This window comes from Diadema setosum, chromosome 11 (genome assembly GCF_964275005.1).
Source record: "Diadema setosum chromosome 11, eeDiaSeto1, whole genome shotgun sequence".
Classification (NCBI taxonomy): domain Eukaryota; kingdom Metazoa; phylum Echinodermata; class Echinoidea; order Diadematoida; family Diadematidae; genus Diadema; species Diadema setosum.
Window position 1 is genome coordinate 11,689,253 of NC_092695.1, and position 6,091 is coordinate 11,695,343.

Sequence of the window (6,091 nt, forward strand, 5' to 3'; positions counted from 1 at the left end):
AGATAACAGGTTGACAAGGAAGGGACAAGCTGAAGCAAATTTATGAAATGTTAGATTCCAATCCAATAACTGCTCCAATTTATTTCTCTTCCACTCATTGATCAGTTGCCAGCTCCACAATTTGCAATACACTGTAGTTACAGTTTGAAGTGGGTAATGGGCAGCCAGGATTCAGATATTTAACATTCTGCAATCGAGTTAACATTGAAACTGCATTAACAAGATTGGAACATTCTGATATAATGTCTGATTTGCAAAGTAGTCATAGAAATAGGTCTGACTTTTGTGGCTGCCATGCACTCCTTAGCATATGACCAGAGCTTTTTTTCTTAGCAGTTGTCCCTTTTATGTCTACATGACTGCCTTTTATTTTTTTTTAAGGCATATATTAGAAACTTTTTTATCTTAATTTCAGATTATATGACAGTCATGAATTGATTCTGTACACAAGGTGAAAAAAAAAAATAACTGGCTGCAGAATGACATGCAGAAGTGTGATTAAGTGACAAGAGAATGGTTTTCTTTTGCGCATTCTGGGAGACGGGTCATTACTGTCACTTTGCCACCTACATTGATGAGAAAAGCTAAAAGGGTTATCTAGAGAAATTAGATAAGAATTAGAAGAACATGGACAGGTCGATGATTAGAAAGCCATCTATGAGTAGTCATACTCAACCCAACAAAACATCCCTTTGGCATTGCCTGAAGATATTTATTTAACCACCCCAGTCACAGAGATTAATCCTGGACGTCAAAGTCCACATTCCTAAATAGGCTCACTCATCCAGACAACAAATTTGAATAATCTTAAAATTTTGCCTCAATATTGACTCCTGAGAAGTTGGCTAACAACTGAAATTTGCCAAATATTTCCCCTGCTTTTTTTTCACCAATGAAAGAGTAATATGCAATGCTATTGCAAAACTGCATATTAATGCTTCATTGAAGTGTTTACTTTCAGAACTAACCTTGCTCAAAATATGGACTTATGGATAGGTTTACTCTTATATGCTCTGTGTAATCTTGGTGTTGTACATACAAAAAAAAAAAAAAAAAAAAAAAAATCATTACTTTTGACTTCTCTCAAATGTTTGGGCCCAGAGAGAACTTACTTGCTGAGGAAGACATGCAAAAACACATCATTCTTACCACATACCAAGAACACGTCAGATGATTTTTTTTTTTTTTCCTCAGGAGATAAATGAAACTTGAAGAATTTCTGTGCACAAACTGAATGGAGTTGCTCAACACCTAAATCACACACAGTAGTCCATTTGTCTCACTCTCTAAACTTGTATAGCTCATAACTTTTTTTGTGTGTGTGTCTGATTGTTTTCACAAATCTGCTTATCTGATCTTTGTTTACATACAAAGCAACATTAAAGGGATGGTATAGTATTGGTAGAGATAAGAATTGAGCTTTGAACTTTTTTGCAAGACTACCAAGAAACCACTTAAAAAGTCGTACAGAACATACCATTCTAAGTGGAATTCAAAGTTTATTTGATGAAAATCGGTTTTGGAATAGTCGAGACATCCAGAAACAAAGTAGAACAAAGCGATCGTAATAAAAAGTGGGTCCCACCTATTATTAGGATCGCTTTTTGGATATCTCAGCCATTTCAAAATCAATTTTCATCAAATAAACATTGAGTCTCTCTTGGAATTACATGTTCTTTCATATTTCGTAAAAGGTTTTGCATTATCTCACCAAAAAATGTTAGAAACCTGAAGTTAGGTCTCAACCAAAACTATATGATACCTTTAACATCAGGATGGAATTTCCCTATACTGTAACTGATAATACTGCACAGTCTCTATTATGATGGTAACAGGTTTTATAATATTCATTTGGGGCAAAGATACCAGAAGATGTGGTATCATGCAGAAAAGTGATAGGTGCAAGCTATACTATGAAAAGAAACGACAGAAGCAGCAAACAAAATCTTCCACTCTGACTTTGATTTAAAAGAGCCATATGTATTTGTAAGCCAACCTGACACATCAAAACATACACATGTAGCATGTACATACATTCATTGCTGTTTCTACTTTTCTCCTCTATACATTCTCTATCCTCTGAGTTGTACATAAAACATACATGAGCATGCTTCCAAAATGAACTGCAGATTCTCATCTGTGGGGTTCACATGGCGAACCATCACAAAAATTGATGATATGATACCACACATGCACAGGTGAATCCCCTCTTCATAATGCATTCAGCACAGTACTTCAATTTCTTCCTTTGCTTTATATGTATCATGATTTCAAAATCCGAGTTAAGCGGAAGAATAAATGGTAGGAATCCGGCCACAGATTTTTGCAGCACACGGAATCATACGAAAAATTGTCAGTCATACTAAAGTTCACTAGATACACTTTGTTGTCCCATCGAATGAAAGCAGTCAATTTCTCAGTTTATTGTTTTGTTAGTTAAAACCATTGCTGCATTAACCCACTTTGTAGGTGGAACTTAGGGACAGTGTGTACAATGCTATGGGTTTTTGTGTGTCAATCAGACCTCAAAGTAGACACGGAGTTCAAGCCTTCACACACCTAAATCTCAGTACGTGGCAGTCAGTACATGGAGTGTCTTACTCATTGAACTCTATTGAACTACTGTATATGCCATTAGCAAGTCTAAATTCTGGCAATCTTGGATTATGTATTGTATTGGGATCAGAGTCATTATTTTTGCATGTCTTTAATTTCATGAATAGCACCAGACTCGCGAAATTTGCGAAAATAAAAACCTTGCGAAATATTCGGCGTAAACAGTAATCACCAAATGTTACAAGCTGTTATTGCGCAGTTTGGTGAATAGTGCACATACAGAATGAATGCTGTACACATTTTTATTACTCATTCCCTTTTAAAATAGGCACAACGTACAATACGAATACAGTGCTGATACACTGTACCTTGCACTGAAGCAACCCCACAACTTTTACAATGATTTACGTGTATAGAAGTACAGGTGACTGCACTAGATGCTGATGTAGCGCACTTCCATAGAACATTGGTGATATGACTTCTATGGCATGAATAACTTGAGAAAAGATGTCTTTCCAGACACCCAGGCATGCAAACTGTATCTACTGGTAAGCACATGGTTATGGAAATTACGGAAGGCATTTGTATGTGTTCTGCACAATGAAGAACAACAACCCACAAGCTGAGAAAAAATTGTCAGCATCCATTATTGTGGTGGACTGTCGCTCGTCCAAAGTCTCGACATTTTCATCCATTTTACAATGAGTTAGAGCAATGAAGAGTGATGAAGATGTATGCTTATCATATTTGTATTAAGCGTACACTAATCGTAGGGGCATATACATTGGCCATGAAATATGCAGATTTTTCTCACATCACATTTTCTTTTCTTTTCTTTTTTGTGCTAGTTGCTAGACAACTACCTGCAGGCTATGTCTGAAATGCATGATTTGTTTGTTTTATTTGTTTGTTTGTTTTTTTGACCCTGCACCAGTCCTATATTTTGTCACTTTCTGCAAATGTAAACCTTTATAGCTACAACTGTACTTGTTCATTGGTGAAAATTCTGCTTTGGGGTTATGGACCTACTCCTACTCCGCATGCATGGTCTATCATTCATTATCAATAATAATAATGATAATAATAATAATAATAAAGTACATTTATAATGTGCTGCATCTATTACTATTGCTAAGAACCAGAGCCTACTTGGCAATTATGCACGCTCTAAATTTTGCATCAGGAAGTCACAGATGAACATTGCTGAACAAAATATCCCCATGTCGTTCTTCTGCAAGCATAACAGATTAATTATTGTACTAATTCACATTCTATTTTTATTTCTTATTGGTTGTTTGTTGTTTTTTGCACAAAAGTCAACTTTTCTGACACGTTTTCGTTCCTGCCTTTCGACAGCAATGACAAGCTTTCTTTGTGCTTATCAATGTGCAAATGACAAAATAAAACTCTTTAATGAGGAAATTCATAAACCATAACAACTTTACAGAGGAACCACAAAATTCCTATAGGCATTGGGTTATTAAATTTCAGGCACAAGTTTCTTGTCTTATATGGTGGGACCAGAAATGGCACATTTCTACACATGTCCTACACAGGATTCAGCTGTCATCATGCAAGGTTTCAATTTTAGGAAGTATCAGCCTTTTCCTTCAATACATGTGGTAACCCTGTTATGATGAGATAATTGGGACTGCAAGATATTCCTTGTTACATCAAAATCTTATAAAAACAGATAACCCTACATGAATATCAACATGTAGGACTATAAATTGTTGCTACATTAAGGCCCCACATGCAGGGGAGAAAATAATCTTATTTCAGCAAGCATTTGTGCGAAATGTAGAGTAGGCCCTATTACTGAATACTGTATATGCTGTTATTTTCGCGAATTTCGCAAATCAGGGCTGGACCGCAAATTTAACAACATGCAAAAATGTTGCCGTACACTATGCTAATAGTGCACTTATGATAGCCTCAGTGTCACATCGCGAAAACAACATCTTGCGAAAATGTCTGTGACCTCCTCATTCACGTAAATATCTGTACGCGAAAATAACAGCTTATACGATAGTAATTTTGTAATTATGAAGTCACACATACATAAACCACCAAATTTGTTTATTACAAAATATCATTTGTGGGTCTACAAGGGCAAACACTGGGGGAGAGAACATTCTACTCACTTCCAGTGACAAGTTTTCCTATACCCCATGCTGGAGTGGAAGTGTCTAGTAACTATAGCTACATACACCAGTAGTTAGTCATACCTTCTACTACCATGCATTGCATAGTACTGTGCCCCGCTATACGCTGCACACCTCGCCCAGTGTTACCCCTCCACTTCTTGTGTGAAATGAGTGTGCAATGTATATTGTGCCCGCATGTGTAATGTGTGCAAGATGTGCACCTGGTTGTGAATCATCGTAGGGTGTGCTGGGAAGGTGATCACTTCCCCTTCACTCAATCTCAATGTAATGAACAAAGCAATTCCAGGAAATAACTAGAAAAGCACTCTGAGAGTGCAGACCTCCGCCAAGCAGCTACTTTCCACCGAGGAGATTTTTCTCCTCTCAACCACTGGGGAAAAGCTCTCTGTGCTCTTCCATGAAGATCAGCGATTTCCACCCATAGGTATACATGCTGAAAAATTGCCTGATTTCCCAATATAGAAGCCTTTGTTACGTCATAAACCCTGCGCGCCTCGCCCTAGCAGAAAGTGGAGCATGCACTTTAGTGCGCATTTGAAAACCTCAAAAATGTGCAGCTTGAACTCCCAAGTTCATTGACCCTACCTGTCAAAATATAAAAAATCCTCCACAAATTCCCCAAAAATTCTCGGATCACTACAAAATCTAATCATTTGTTACTTGTGTCATTCTCAACCTTTCCTGTAAGTTTCATCCAAATCCGTTAACTACTTTTCGAGTTATTTTGCACAGGGACAAACAAACTACACTGTAACTAGCAAACAAACAAACCAACGGTAACGAAAACATAACCTCCCTCCTTGGCGGAGGAAATAACTGTTTCACCCTTAAATTCCTCTCATACAAATGAAATCTCATTATGTGTTTCCAATATCAGCTCATTTTACTAAGTGAGTTGTACCATAGACTGCCATAGACATACATGTTAAAACACCTGTACCGCCAAAAATATTTCCACAATAACAAAATACCCCCTGTGTCCAAACTCGGTCCCATGTCACAGGGATAATCTGCAGAGACTTTATCTTTTTTACGACCGACCATCCACACTGCTATCTCTACTATCCCCGAGCTGCAGGGGCAATGGGGGCTTGGGGCAAGCCCTGCCACTTGAAACCAGACATCGTGCATGCGCACATTTGATGACTACAGCTAGGTGGTATCAATTACAGCCCAAGGTCACTCTCCCCTCCAAATTTTGTCCTCGAACCCAACATACTTCATGGAGACGAGGGAGAAGTCCTGTTGAGTATCTACACTATGGTTTTGAAGATGAAAGTCCTGCGATGTGCAACCTAGTGATGTGCAATCTAGTGTGAATGCGGGCAAATGGTATTGGTGTTCCTAGTAATAGGGTTTGCCTGTGT